The 15,961-nt window shown below is 34.8% G+C and overlaps 1 long non-coding RNA gene across 2 annotated transcripts; it reads left to right on the top strand.

Moving 5' to 3' along the window:
• The first annotated feature begins 4,222 nt into the window (after positions 1-4,222).
• Positions 4,223-14,634, top strand: LOC117981484 (uncharacterized). Of its 2 annotated transcripts, XR_010113005.1 has the most exons (4): positions 4,223-4,824; positions 4,926-5,045; positions 13,517-13,640; positions 14,549-14,634. It is a non-coding gene; the product is annotated as an uncharacterized LOC117981484 (long non-coding RNA). The 2 variants fall into 2 exon arrangements; XR_008626470.2 differs by lacking the exon at positions 14,549-14,634 and having other exon boundaries at positions 13,517-14,529.
• Positions 14,635-15,961: the final 1,327 nt, after the last annotated feature.

Here is a 15,961-nt window from a genome sequence, read left to right as displayed (position 1 = left end):
TTTTCATTATTTTGCAAAAAAATAAAAAACCCAACCAACGAAACAAACAAACAAAACATGGTCATACATTGCTCATCTGGCTCTAACTATATGGCTTCCTGAGGGCTATTTAGTTTTATGGGAAGACTGAATTCGTATTGCTCCTGAGATAAATGCAGGCATGTCCTTTTCTGAGGGGAAAATATGCTGGCTGAACAAGGAAGCGCTAGCACATCTTTGATGGGCCCAAGGGAAGTCAATGAGTCATTAAGATGAGTAAAGCTCTAGATTGATCTTAAGAGAAATGTGGGAAAGTTCTGATGAATCTATGTGTAAAGGTTCAGCAAGTGTCTGGTTTGGAAGCATCTTTTTAAGCATAAATGCAGTGTAAAGAATAATGAAGGAAAATGGATATAGCTCTGACTACCTAATTGAAAAATATTATTTGGAGATTAATATCACAAACATTCATTCATTCTATACACAGTTAATGAGGGCTTTATTTTATTTGTTTCAGGTCTTGTGTGAGGGCCTGGATATACAGTGCTGAGTAAAACACAGAGAGGGTCCATGCCTGCTTGGACCATAGAACATCTAGAGAAAAAGACAGACTTTGAAAAATATTCAGGTGGGGTATTCTGAGAATATGGTTACCCAAACACAACTTTCTTCCCATTCCCCTATTTCTATAATCTAAATCCAGGTTACTTGTCTCTACTGATACAAATGGCTCCAGGGTCCTATAAGTAGATGTGTAAAGTTGATGCTATGAGCGTTGTCGGCATCCTAGTGGAGAAAACTGGTATCGGGATGTTTTCCCTAAGGCCTGGAATGCAGCTGGAGATAACCATGACAGCCTCAGTGTAAGATCAGAGAGCAGTGGATCCTGTAAGAGCTTGGCCTTCAGAGATGTGTAACCACTCATGTAGAAGGTTCTCACTAGCTGCAGAATAACTTGCCAAGTCTCCTTGAAGGCATGAGGCAACTAGCAGCTGAATGGACGACTGAGTACCCTCAAGTTTGGAGAGGACAGGAACACCCAAGAACAAGGAGTCTTCCTGGAAGTCAGCAGTGAACTGGCTTATGTACCATTAGCACATGGGGATGGGACACTTTTCCTCCCACTGCTTATGAGAATGCTGCCACTTAGGGAGCTTTTATGTTGGCAGAGCCCTAATGAACAGATACAGAGAAACAGCCACTCATCTATAGGGACAAAAGCCAGGAAAAGGGAGATCAATTAGAGCAAATAGAACCCATCCCTAGTGAAATGAGAGCATCTGGAAGGGACAAAAAATGAAGAGAAAAATAAGGACACTTTTTGGATCAAAACATTGTTTTCACAACTCTACAATTCAGTATATAAATGAAGGAGAGAAGGATTTCTGCTAAAACCTGAATTATTAGCCTGAACATCAAGTTTAAAAAAATATTCCAAAGCACAGAGGCAAGTATAGATTAAAGATATAAAATGGAAACCATAAGAGAGTTAGTGGATAGATGTGAGAGAATTAAAAAGTGAAAAATAGAGATTGCAGGAGGAGAATGGAACAGATACAAGAAAGGAAATAACTATCTTGAAGTTGTTTTTTTTTTTTTTTCTGAGCTGAAGAAAGTCCAAGTTACCAATTGAAAAGGCTTAATAAATTCCAGACAGGATGGATGGGAAAATGCACTCACCTAGGCAAATTCTGGTAAAACTCCCAAGCTTGCAAGCATCCATTCAGAGAAACAAGTAGTTTATAGAGGCACAGATAATCAAATTCATGTTGGACATCCCATTCGCAACTGAAATGAAAGCCAGTGAAATAGAAACTATAGATTACTAGGAGAAAAGAACTACCACACAAAAATCCAAACCCAGCTGTCTGTCATTTATTCATCAGGGCAGAAGATTTGGGGGACCTGCAATGTTCTGGAATGATGAGACTCAGTATCACAAAATTTAAGTTTTTCAGAAATTAATTTGTAAGTGTCATACATTTATAACTTGGTAGAGTGCCAACAACTTTATTTGTAAGTAGAGGAAATTGGATTAAATAGCTTTAAATATAAATAGTATTAAATATTAAAATATAGCCAAATATATAAATTATGGTATGACTCTTTTTAAAATAAGATATCATAATACTAAAAAACAAAGCCTTTATAACCACATCAACATAATATTGACACAGAACTAAACAAGTTATGGAAGAAAATAGAAAATGCAGAAATAGACCATATAATTGTGTACATGAATTTATCACATGCCAAAAGTAATACTTTGATTTAGTGGGAAAAAGATGAATTATTCAATAAGCAATGCTGGGCCAACTGTCTATTCATTTTGGAATAAATAATAGGGAACAAAAATTTCACACCACATACAAAGTACATGTAGATTAACATTAAATTCAAGAGAAAAATATTAAAACATTATCATTCTCAGTAAACTATTGCAAGAATAAAAAACCAAACACTGCATATTCTCACTCATAGGTGGGAATTGAACAATGAGAACATATGGACACAGGAAGGGGAACATCACACTCTGGGGACTGTTGTGGGGTGGGGGGAGGGGGGAGGGATAGCATTAGGAGATATACCTAATGCTAGATGACGAGTTAGTGGGTGCAGCGCACCAGCATGGCACATGTATACATATGTAACTAACCTGCACATTGTGCACATGTACCCTAAAACTTAAAGAATAATAATAAAAAAAATTAAACATCTTGTGAAAAACATTAAAAATGCATGTGAAATCAAAAAGATGCTTTCTTAACCAGCACAGAGAAAGCAGAGATGTATAAGAAGGAATAAACATCTTTGACTATTTGAAATGTGAAATTTTTATACAAAATATTACAATGTTGATACATAAATGTTTGATCTGGAATAAAAGACAATGTAATATGTATAGCACACAGAGTTAATATCTATAATATACCAAAAATATTTTACAAAGTGACAAAGAAAAACAAGGCAAAGGAAAATAGGCAATCTAGTAGATAGGCAATACACAGGAAAGGATAAATCCAAATAGGCAACAAATTCATAGGAAGATTTCCAGCTTCATTAACAGTAAGGGGAATGCAAGTTTAAATAACCATGATATATAGTTTCATGCTCATTACGCTGTAAATATATTTATAATTTCTGGCCAGCACATGAAGAAAATAGAATTTTATATATCACTTGTAGAAATATAAGACTTTACAGCCTTTTAAAAGAACTTGATCTGACCACATCTATAACAATATAAAATACATGTGTTCTTAAAAGTAGTATATAAATCCTTGGATACTAGCTACTAGAGATAAAGCATCAGCACATAAAGTATATATCTGTAAGGATTTTTATTTCATCATTGTACAGAGTAGCTAAAAACTGGGAACAAAGTTAATATTCAATAATAGATAAATAATTTATTTTTTTTTTGAGATGGATTCATTCTATTGCCCAGGCTGGAGTGCAGTGGTGCAAGCATGGCTCACTGTAAGCTCTGTTTCCTAGGTTCAAAAAATTCTCCCACCTTAGCTTCCCAATCAACTGGGATTACAGGCAGGCACCACCATGCCTGGCTAATTTTTGTATTTTTACTAGAGATGGGATTTCACCACATTGGCCAGGCTGGTCTTGAACTCCTGGCCTCATGTGATCTGCCCAGCTTGGCCTCCCAGAGTGCTGAGATTACAGGAGAAATGATTGAGTATATTAGCATTCATCTGTAGCATGGAATATCATGTGGCCATAAAAAAATGAATACTTGTCTTAGAGACTATCCTGTAGTATTATTGAATGACAACAGTGAAACACAGGAAGGTGTGTAGAAAAAGGACAAATGATGGAATATTATTCAGCCATAAAAAATAATAAAATCTTGTTATTTGCAGCAACATGTACAAACCTGAAGGAGGTTAAGTGAAATAAGCCAGGCACAGAAAGACAAATGTTGCATGTTCTCACTCATATGTGGGAGCTGAAACAACTGATTTCACAAAGGTGGTAAATAGAACGGTGATTACCAAAAGCAGGGAAAGGAGAGGGTGGGTAGAGTTGAAGAAAGGTTGGTTAATGGATATAAAAATACAGTTAGAAGGACTAAATTCTAGTGTTCGATAGCACAGTAGGGTGACAACAGTTAACTAATTTATTGTATATTTCAAAAGAACTAGAAGACAAGATTTGGACTGTCCCCAACACAAAAAAAGACAAATATTTGAAGCAATCAATACCCAATTATATTGATTTGATCATTACACACTGTATGCATGTATCAAAATATGTACATAAATGTGTAGAACTATAATATTTTAATAAAAAATAAAATTAAAAAATATATTCTAAAAGAAAAATAATTTCATACATTGTGATAAGTGTTATGAAGAACTTCAGGGAGCTAGAATGGCATACAAAATGTGCTTTCCCAGAGGAAGTGACATTTAAAATAAGACACAAAGAATATATAACTATTGGCTAGGTAAAGAGGGAGGAGAATAGTGTTCCAGATAGAATGGCACATGAGCAGGTTGCATGTTGGGAGAGAATTCATATTGGCACCAAGGAGGAATTATGAGAATTCTAGAATGATAGGAACTTTGTAAAGGAAGAGCAGCCCAGCTTCAGATGAGATTGGAGGGGTGGGCAAATGGGCATGTTTTTAACATGTAAAAAAGCTTGGTTTTATCCCAAGAACGATGAGCAGTCTGTAAAGGGCTTAATTATGGCAGGAAACACCATATTATTAGTGTTTTAAGAAGGTGACACTGGCTATTTGGTTAGGTGGCATTTGTATCGTAGTGGGTAACAGTGAATGTGGATTGCTTGGTTTACAGACCTGAAAGCCTTGGCCACTCAAAGGTAAGTTGGATAAGGATAGAGGTAGTGATGTTGGAAAGAAGAAAAATAATTTTATTTTATTTTTATTATTTTTGAAATTATTTTATTTCATTTCATGTTAGACAGGGTCTCTCTGTTGTCCAGGCTACAGTGCAGTGGTGCAATCATAGCTCACTGCAGCCTCGATCTCCTGGGCTCAAATGATCCTCCCATCTCAGCCTCCGAAGTAGCTGGAACTACAGGTATGCACCACTGCACTTGACTATGTTTACTTTTATTTTTTATAGAGACAGGGTCGTCTTTTGCTGCCCAGGCTGGTCTCTCCTGGTGTCAAGCAATCCTCTCACCTTGGCCTTCCAAAAGAAAAAAGATTTCAAATATAATCCATGTTCCAGTTAAAAAGTTTTACAAGTATGTTAGGCAACAGTGTTATTAAAATTAGTAAAATTGGAAACAATCTAACTTTAGAAAATGATAAAAACAAATTTTAGAATACCCTTTTGATATACTATTTGTATTCTACAAAGATTAAAATTATGTCAGCAAAGAAAATATAATGGCAAGAAAAATAATAGTGATAAAATGTTTAAGGCAATGTTTGTACAGTGTATATTGTGATCCTAGCTATGTAAAAAAAAGTATTTGTATGTATGTATGTATGTATGTATACGTCAATTCAGAAAGTGATTATGATTTCCCATTATAATTTTTTGTGGTTTCCAAATTTTCTCCAGTGACTACAAATCACTCTCTTAATCAGATTTTTAAATAATAGGAGGATTAAAAGCTGCTTAATCATGGATCTTTCAGATGTTTATTCAGATAGCTGAATTAGTCAACTTTGTTTTATCTTCTTTAAAAAAATTCTTCATCTGTACTCAGATTTCAAGTTATTTTCATCATTATTTTCTTTAAGCCTTTAATATGTAGAATAAGTTCATTTACTAAAAGCTTAGGCAGATTTTAATTAACTTCAGAATTTAAGAGCCATTTCTTATTTCTAGTTTACTTCGCTGAAATTCTGGAACCCAAGTTACTGAATCCAACATACTATAAATGCCTATTTTTAGAGCGTCATAAAAAATTTCAGTTGTAAAAAGTTCAAAAGCAGTGAGAGAAACAACAATGGTGAGAGTTAGTTAAATCATAATTCTGAAATCTGCCTATGTGAAGAACAAACTTTTATTCTTAACATAGATGTGGAAACTTTAAAGTGTTGATTAGATAGAATATTCTGTCACAAATAGCAAGAAAAGTCAGTTCTATTTGGATTTTCATAGTTTAGACATGGCTGGGTTTTGACCACAGGGATGATAAACCGAGAAATGTATATTCTCATATGTGAAGTAAGAGAAATTTTACATTTGTGATATATGTTTATAATGCCATATAACACACGCATAATAATACATATTAAAGTATTATATATATTTTAAAATTTCCCAACCCTTTTCAAATTTTTAACATGCTTCTAAGATATATAAAAATAAATTCATGAAAGTTAATGAGATTTTCTTCTTACTTATAAAGGTATTAAAATATATATATGAAAGTATGAATCAGCATTTTACTTTCATTTTGATCTCATAAATATTTCATATTGTGGTTTTCCTATGTTTCATTTAGAATTATATTCCCATGGATATCTCTTTCTAGTTAAAAACTATGTATTTATGATATAATACAGTAAAATAATATTCACATATTTTCATATATTTTACCTGCCTTTGGATTATCACATGGAATTAATTCTCATAGTGAATATCTAAGCTGTAAGAAACCAAAAAAAAGTTGTATTAAGTAGAGTACCTAGGAGAGTACTGTATAAGTTATACATGTACATACACTGTCATCCTTCCATATCCATGGGGGTTGGTTTCAAGCCTACCCCACCCTAACGCCCCTTTCCACTGGGCAGATACCAAAATCCACAGATGCTCAAGTCCCTTATATGAAATGGTGTATTATTTGCATACAACCTGTGAACATCCCCTTGTATAGTTTAAATCATCTCTAGAGTACTTATAATACCTAATACAATGTCAGTGCTATGTTAAGCAGTTGTTTTACTGTACCGTTTAGGGATTAATAACAAGAAAAAAAGTTTTTACATGTTTTGCACAGATGCAAGCACCCATTTTTTTATCAAATATTTTTTACTGTGATTGTTTGAAGCTATGAATACAGAACCTGTGCTACAGAGGGCTGACTATATGTATGCACACACACACACACACACACACACTTATATGCATATATATACGTATAAATATTTCCAAGTATATTTATGTTCATAAATATTCTAAATTATAGGTATGTAAGTATTTATAATTCTTATACATTTAAACATCTATGCATAGAACCAAATCATAAGGTATTAGCTGGGCATAGATGCCAAAAAATATTTTAAATAGCTAACCCTTTGCTTATATGCAAATACTGCAATTAAAGCAGTATTTTTCTTTCATAAATTCTCTAAGTAGTTGGCAGAATTTAACTTTTAAGCAGGTTAAATAGTTCCCTTGTTTACACTATTGGAACTTTGCAACTAAAAGATATTATCTAGGAAGGTAAATTAAAGCTCAACCTGTTTGAACTACTACATATCCCAAAATAATAGAATCAGAAAATGAGATTTTGCTGAATTACGTATTAGTTGAGTATAATACAATGGTTTGATAAAGGCATATTTGATTCGGTTAATTCATTGTGTGAATATTCAGTAAATGCCAGTGGGATAAAATTACACTGAAGGGAGGAATTATGAAAGCAAACTTTCCACTTGTTTTACATAAAATTTGCAATTTCACATCTTAAACTAATGATTAAAATATTTGAAATTATATTTACATTGTGTTAACTTGATGGAATATGTTGAAAAATATGATTTATAAATTTTAGTTTACTCAGATTTAAGAGGATTCTCATTCATTTTGCAATATCATATCCTACCCTTTACAACCTAAAATCCCATAGTGAATTGTATATGTTGTTGCTTCTCCTGTTGTAGCCATACATCTAGGACCACAAAACACAGCAAAACAACACAGCAACAGTAAAAACCCTGGAAATTTGTTTGGAAACTAGAACTTACACAGAAAATAGTAGAAGACTTCGATTTTTATCTAGAGAAAATATTCTCTTTAGGACCAGCTAGCAGTTTAATGACTAAAAAATTTCTAAAATTTCTGTTTTTTCTCATTTTTGCTGGTAATGGAAAACAATTTCCATTAGAGGAATATAAAGCAAAGTTGGAAGCTGGCATAGTCATAGAATATTAGCGGTTATAAAAGCAACGTGTTAGATTCACTGACTGCTACTATTATTTCTCACATGAGTGTGTTAGACTCAGTTGACTCACTTCTGTTTGTACAGCAACCATTGGTGGGGTAGGATTGAAGCCAAAATTTTCATAGTTTTCTCTTATTTACCTTCTTTCGTAAAACCAATTTGTTCCATTTTAAAAGAGGCATATTCATACAGATTAGCTGTTCATATGTCACTTACCACTAGAGGGGACATGGTGAAATGATTTTAGATGGAAAATAAATACCATGTATTTTAATAGTTAAATATATATTTTGATATGTGCAAATACAACCACACTTATGTTTTCATTGGTGTTGCCTAGGATGTCTGCTTTAACCTTGCTTTAAATAAAATGAACCATAAAAAAAATTAAACAATATAACAAAAATATTATATATGCAATAGTACAGATGATACATCTATGGTTAGCATTCGAATGACATATGTATAAATATATATATATATATAAAATATCTAGGTTTTCTCATTTTTGCTGGTAATGGAACAAAATTTCCATTGGAGGAACAAAATTTCCATTGGAGGAACAAAATTTATAATCTTGGTTTTTGAGTGATTAAAGTTTGTGAAATGTTGTTTTATGTTAAAAATATCCTTAGAACTGTGATGACCATAAAAGTTCCCTAGCAATCTAAACGATTGCGCCAAATAACATCAAAAAATAACATTAGAACTCTGATGACCGTAAGTTCTCTGGAAATCCAAATTATTGAGCCAAAAAATAATTGAAAGACTAATACAATTATTTAGTTAAATTAACGTGTGTTTTTTTATTTTTGCCAACAGCATGCCGTTTAAAAGAAAAAAATAGTTACTCCTTTTCTCTTGTGTAAATTAATTGCTTTCTTTTCATCACCTTTGGTTTATACTCTCAGAATTTCCAAGCTGGACTAATATAAAAATCTTAGAATGATTTTTATGCCTCTAGTCTTGCTCCCTTCCAACTATATTCTATGATATTGAAAGATTTTTTTAAAATAAAACAAATTTAATAACTTTAATCTCCCATTTAAAAGAACCTCTTGGAATGGCATCATTTTGCTTGCAGAACAAAGTCAGGAATATTTAGTGGGACTCCTCTCCGACAGTTTCAGCCTTTGCCTTTGCATTCCCCTTTTTTTCATCTCTCTCCCCATTGGACAACTTTCTGTTTCCTGGTGTTTTTCTGTTCTAGAACTTCATCTAAAGATTGCTGTATTTCAAGACTCAACTTGTTCATATAATCTTTCCCTCATTTAATGAATATTTATTGAGTGCTCCTTATATCATTTACTGTGCTAGGCAAAGTGCAAACAGACATGTTTCCTTACTGAAGTTTGCAGTTCAATGCAAGAGAAACATTAGGGTAGTTTATACAATTAAAATGGCACTACGGTTTTTGAAGAGAAAAAAACAACAAATCTCTGGTGATACAACAGAGTAAGAGGAGAAACTTTTATACAAGGGACGAGGGAAAATCTGCAGAGTTGACACTTAAAATGAGAGCTGGAGACCAGCCTGGGCAACATGAAAAAAACCCATCTGTACAAAAAATTAAAAAATTATCCAAGTGCAGTGGTGCATGCCTGTAGTCCCAGCTACTCAGGAGGCTGAGGTGGGAGGATCACTTAAGCCCAAGTCTGTGAGATTGAGGCCACAGTGAACCGAGATCACATCATTGCACTCCAGCCTGGGCAACAGAGCAATACCCTGTCTCAATAAATAAAATAAATAAATAAAATAAAAAATAAAATGAGACCTGAAGCCAAAAGACTGTCTCTATTAGTTTCCTGTTACTGCTGTAACAAATTACCATAAACTTAATGGCATCACACAACACAAATTTATTATGTTACAGTTCTGGAGGTCAGAAGTCATTGTCCTGGGTCTTATGGGTCTAGAATCAAGCTGTGGCAGGGCTGCATTCCTTCTGGAGAACCTAGGGAACAACCTATTCCTTATTTTCTTCAAGCTTCCAGAGGCTGCCCCTATTTCTTGGCCTGTGGCTGTCTTTCATTTTCAAAGCCAGCAGTCACATCCCTCTGACCTCTGCTTCCCTATCTTCATACCTCCTCTATTATTAAAAATTCACAGAACTTTTTTTCCTTAGGTTTAAAATAGTAGTTAAGTATGTGGACACTGGCTCCAGGCCACATAGGTTGGAATCCCAGCTTTAATACTTACTGGCTGTGATATTGAGCACATCTAAAACACAAACACAAAAATAGACAAAACAACTTTTGATGCCGAGTTTCCTCAAATGTAAAGTGGGGCTGATGATGGCACTGACCTCAAAGGAATGTGCTGAAGATTAAAAGGATTAATGATGTAAAACTCTTAGACTGCTGCAAGGAGTACTAACTGCTATTATTATTATCATTAATAAATATTTATTGAGTGATGATTATAGTTGAGGCAGGGTTCAGCTGAAATTTCAACTATATCTAATTACTGTCTAATCAATCATGATTTCATGGAGCAGAAAAAAGATTTGAGGAACCACTGATACATTCATGTATATTTCATTAGTAGACTTTAAACACTTTGAGAACTATGTTATGCAACTAGAAGTACATGGGGATGGAGTTCAGCTTTAGTATTGACACTTTTTACTTGTAAAATGAGATTCTAAATATATACCTTAAAGTAACAACTGGGCCAGGTGCAGTGGCTCACACCTGTAATCCCAGCACTTTGGGAGGCCAGGCAGGTGGATCACCTGAGGTCAGGAGTTCGAGACCAGCCTGGCGAACATGGTAAAACCCCCATCTCTACTAAAAATACAAAAATTAGCTGGGTGTGGTGGGGGGCGCCTGTAATCCCAGCTACTCATGAGGCTGAGGCAGGAGAATTGCCTGAACCCATGAGGCGGAGGTTGCAGTGAGCCGAGATCATGCCATTGCACTCCAGCCCAGGTGACAAGAGCAAAACTCCATCTCAAAAAAAAAAAAAAAAAGTAACAACTTATTTGTGGCAAAACTTTGGCATTTCCAGAGATGACTAGCTTGGCTCTATGAAGATGGTCCAATGTCATCTAGCCTTTGATAATTTGATTGAAATTAATCTCAGTAATAAAAATAGAGGTTTTGCAGGAACAAGGTTGGATTTTGGGGTTAGGAGGTGGGAGGATCATTGCCTCAGCCATGGATAAGAAGGCTTTCATTGTGCATTATCCTTCAAAGGTTAAAACGCTCTTTCAGTTCTTGTTCTATCCCCATACAAATGCCTCCCAGCACTCTTTTAACTGGTGGTGTTATACTTTTCTTAGTTGTAGGTAAATTACATTTTACTGTGGATGTTTTCCAAGATTTGTGACTAGGCTGTGTGGTTTATTATGTGCTTTCAGTTTTCTGTCAGGTTTTATATGTTTTAATCTTCAGAATTTCAGCAGATGGTGACTCTTTCTGGAGGTTAGATGAGCAATTAAAATGCTGTCTGGTTGCTTTGTGTCAGTGCATATGCTATTCACATTTCATGCTAAATGTGAACAAACCACACAGTCTTCTTTTCCTTACTTTCCTCTTTGGGAATTTAGGAATAGAAATATTCATTCTTCCTGACTGCTGTGAGGAATGAGTCATAGGAAAGATGTGACATCTAGCTCAGCTAATACCCACCAAAGCTAGGCAAAATCATAGGTCCTCAAGCCTGCTTCTAAAAGTAGTTTTACCAGTAACTGTTCTCCATAGGGGTTCACAGCATACAGTCAAATAACATTATGAATGCAGGTTGCAAATTAACCTTCAGAACAAGAAATTAATTATGCAGAAGTACTCCTTTGGGTGCATTAAAGATGAAAGTATCTGGTATATTGTATTCTGCTTTGTTAATAGTTGATACCCATTTTCAACTTTGCTGAACGTTAGATGCTACTCATATATGGAATTCATTCTAGCCTCACTACCTAGGACTCTGTTAAAAGTCAAAAGAGGTATTAAATTGCATTGGAACAATAGAGGATTTTGATTAAATTCAGCAAACATTTATTGCACATCACATATACAATGGAAAATTCTATACTTAGTATGAAGGGTCAATCTGGAGAATAAACAAAATGCAATCTTTGCCCCAAAGTAATTTGCAATGAATTTATAACAGACAGAAATATATTGCCAGTGCCTAGAGGGCACTCAATAAATGTTTATTAAACAATTGTTAAATGTCATGAGAGGAGTAAAGGACTGGGATTGGAGCACAGAGTAGGGATTGATTTTGAATGTGAGTCTTAGAGAAGACTTGACAAAAAGGGCAACATTTAAGATTGACTTTGAACAAAGTAGATTTGGCTGTTGATGAAAAAGTTTCTTTGCATCATAACTGGCACATTGTGGAAAACCATTTTGTGTATTCAGCGACTATGAGTAGCTTGGTGTTGTTGGAGTTTAAGTTTTCTAGGCCACAGAGAATAGTGAGATATGGAGCTAGAAAGCAAGTTTAAGCCCAGACGATAGAGGTCTAACGTGCTAAAGAGTTTGGACTTTAGATAGTGACCAACACTAACCTTTGAAAATACAGGCAGTGGTGTGCTGGTTAACTTCTTGCCTAAAAACTTGATTTGTCACATTTGACAACTTTTATACTGTAAATACTCCCACTGTGACTGACTTCAAGCTGCCAACTGGACATCACTGAACTGTGAGCTGGGAAGATATGAAACTCTTGCCAACCAGCCTGAGCTAGCTGAAGGGCACATTGACAAGATTTGGCATGCTCAAATATCTATTTTAGAATGTTTATCTTGGCTCCTGGTTAATGAATAGATTGGAGACAGGAGTTGGAGAATCGATTGGGAGACTAAACTATAACTCAAGTGCAAGTTGAAGAAAACTAAAGCTTGGAGTGGGGATGGAAAACTGAGATGGATGAAGGAGAAAATACTTAGCAGGGAAGGGTTTTCAAGACCAGGGCCTAAAGATGGGTTCCGGGATGTCTGTGAACTCCCTGAAACTGTATATACTTTTGTGTGTATTTTTTGGGGAATGAGTTTTTATTAGACTTTCAATAGATCTATTACCTTCACTGTTAAAGTTTAAGAATTGTAATTTTCAGGTAGAATACACAGAATTTGTTAAGCAGCTGTATATGGTGCAAAAGGAGATTGGGTGACATGAGAGAGTACAGTTGCTGATGATTTGGAGATTTGCAACTTGAGCAATTGGAAAGATTTTATACCATTTTCTGAGACAGGGAATGAAAAATAGAGGCAAAATCAGAGGATTCAATATCTTACTAAGTAAATATAATACTTATAAGAGTTTTAGAACAAAATAACAAGATACAGCAGAGCACAATAGGTAAAACACAAGAAAATTGGATGCTAACATGAATTTTATTACTATGTTGAACGCAGATATGGAATCTCAGTATATATTTTTTTATGAAAACATGATTTTTATTATATCTCCAGGCCATCTCAAAGACCCTATCTATGAGGAAGAAGAAAAGAAGTAGAAAGAGGAAGAGAAGAAGGAAAAAAAATAAAGGATAGGCAAGAGGAAGAAAAAGACAAAGAGACTCAAGCCCTATCCTAAGTTTGTTTTGTTTTGTTTTCAAAGCAATATGTGATAGCAGGTCTCAGAGTTAGGAGGAAGTGCCGTGTAATGGAAAGAACACAGGCTAAGACAGGCTAAGAAGCAAAGTTTAATTTATATCTTATTTGCTTTATGACCTTCAGGAAGTAATTTAACCTCTCTAATTCTCATTTTCCTCATTTCCAAAATGAAACAACTAAAATTTACTTTTCAAAACTATTGTAAATATTGAAGATGAGGTCTATAGAGAATCTGGTGATAATTGTTTAAACAGGCTCTTATAATCAAAACAAGGTAATTCCTTGGTACTTACTATAACAGAACCTGATTCACATAATCTCTCTCTCTCTCTCACACACATGCACACACACACACACACACACACACACTTTAACTTTTAGCATGCATAAAAAATTAGAAGATATAGGTAAATAAAATTTGACTTCAGTAGGCTTTTGCTATTTCATGATTTCTCTCCAATCCAGTATCACTTTAACTTGTGGATATATAAAAAAACAAAAGAAAAAAAAATCAGTGGGACTCCTGTCTGCTCATCCACTAATTGATTTAAATGAAAACTGGCTTTATTGGTTGATAATCAATATGGAGTTGAGAAGGCAGTACCCCAGGGTTTAGGATTTGAGCAATATCATTTTTGTGATTTGCCTTTGGCCTTCTTTTATGTTACTGAAACATGACTGTTTAAAATAAATCTTCGTGAATTGAAGAAGCATTTTATTTCTTATCCTGAATAAAAAAATATTACTATAATAGACCCCATGGCTTTCTCCTAGACATATAAAAAAGTTTGAATTTAAGACATAAAGTGGTTCAAGTAGTTTTCTAGGGCTGCCATAACAAATTACTACAAATTTGGTTTAAAACAACAGAAATGTATTGTCCTACAGTTACGGAGACCAGAATCTAACATCAAGGTGTCTATACTCTAAAGAAGAATCTGTACCTTGACTTTTACAGCTTCTGATCACTGCAGGTATTCCTTGGTGTTCCTTGGCTTGTGACCACATTACTTCAGTCTCTACCTCTGTCTTCACTTCACTTGTATGTGTGTGTCTTGTTTGTGTGTGTATCACCCTTTGCCTCTCTCTCCTAAGGACACTACTATGGCATTTAGGGTCCAGAATGATGCAAAATATTATCTTCATCTCAAGATTCTTAACTTAATCATTTTTGCAATGACCCTTTTTCCAAATAAGATAACATTACTATTTTGACACATAAGATTATATTCAGGGGTTTCAGGGATTAGAAGGTGACTATATATTTGGGAGGCCATCTTTTTCAGACTACCACAATGGTTGCCATGAGTTTAAACAGAAGTATTTCCTAAAATAAATTCTTTAAAAAATTGCTGGGAGTACAACATAAATTATTTGAAAAGAGACAGAAACAAGAGACAAGATTATCTTAGAGACAAGAGATGCCTACTTTACTTTGGTCCTGCTTTAAGTCTCCATGAATTTGTGGATTTGTTATGCCATTAATAACTAGGGATTACTTTTGTCTATGTTCCACAATTTCAAATTTAGTAGGATAAAAGAATCTAGCCACACCACGAGAAGCTACAAAAAAGGTATTGGGAGTTCACAGAGCTGGCCTGCAGTGAAGAGCTGAAACATGTCTAGTTCAATTAATTAATTAATATGTTATTTATGAAGGCCTACAGGTGCCTTTCATTTATCACCTTCCTCACTGAGATATTTCAGCTTTGCTAGGGAAGCTGGAAATGATTAGTGCCACTGGGTATCATGTACATAGAAGATATTCAATAAACAGCTGATTCCTCCTTGAGGCTTTGACCTTTCCTTTCATAGTGAAACATCAATATTTTAAGTCTAAAAACTAGTTTTTGATTAAGAACCTTGTTACCAACCCAGAAATAAAAATTTTACTTTATTTTAAAGCCCAGGTTAAAAAAAATTCAAAAACAAGTGAAAGTATTAGAAAAAATAAATAAAGCCAAATGCCAACACTTTAAAAGGTATAATCAAAAAGATAAACTATGGCAATCCAGATTAAGGAAATAAAGAAAGAAAGCAGGCTGGGCGCGGTGGTTCACGCCTGTAATCCCAGCACTGTGGAAGGCCGAGGCAGGCAGATAACTTGAGGTCAGGAGTTCGAGACCAGCCTGGCCAACATGATGAAGCCCCCTCTCCAGTAAAAATACAAAAATTTTCATGGCACCGTCGTGGGCGCCTGTAATCCCAGCTACTCAGGAGGCTGAGGCAGGAGAATGTCTTGAACCCAGGAGGTAGAGGTTGCAGTGAGCTGAGATCACACCACTGCACTCCAGCCTGGAC

The sequence above is a fragment of the Pan paniscus genome, chromosome 7, assembly GCF_029289425.2.
Source record: "Pan paniscus chromosome 7, NHGRI_mPanPan1-v2.0_pri, whole genome shotgun sequence".
Classification (NCBI taxonomy): domain Eukaryota; kingdom Metazoa; phylum Chordata; class Mammalia; order Primates; family Hominidae; genus Pan; species Pan paniscus.
Note: the sequence above shows the minus strand (reverse complement) of the source record. Positions and strands in the feature narration are given on the sequence as shown.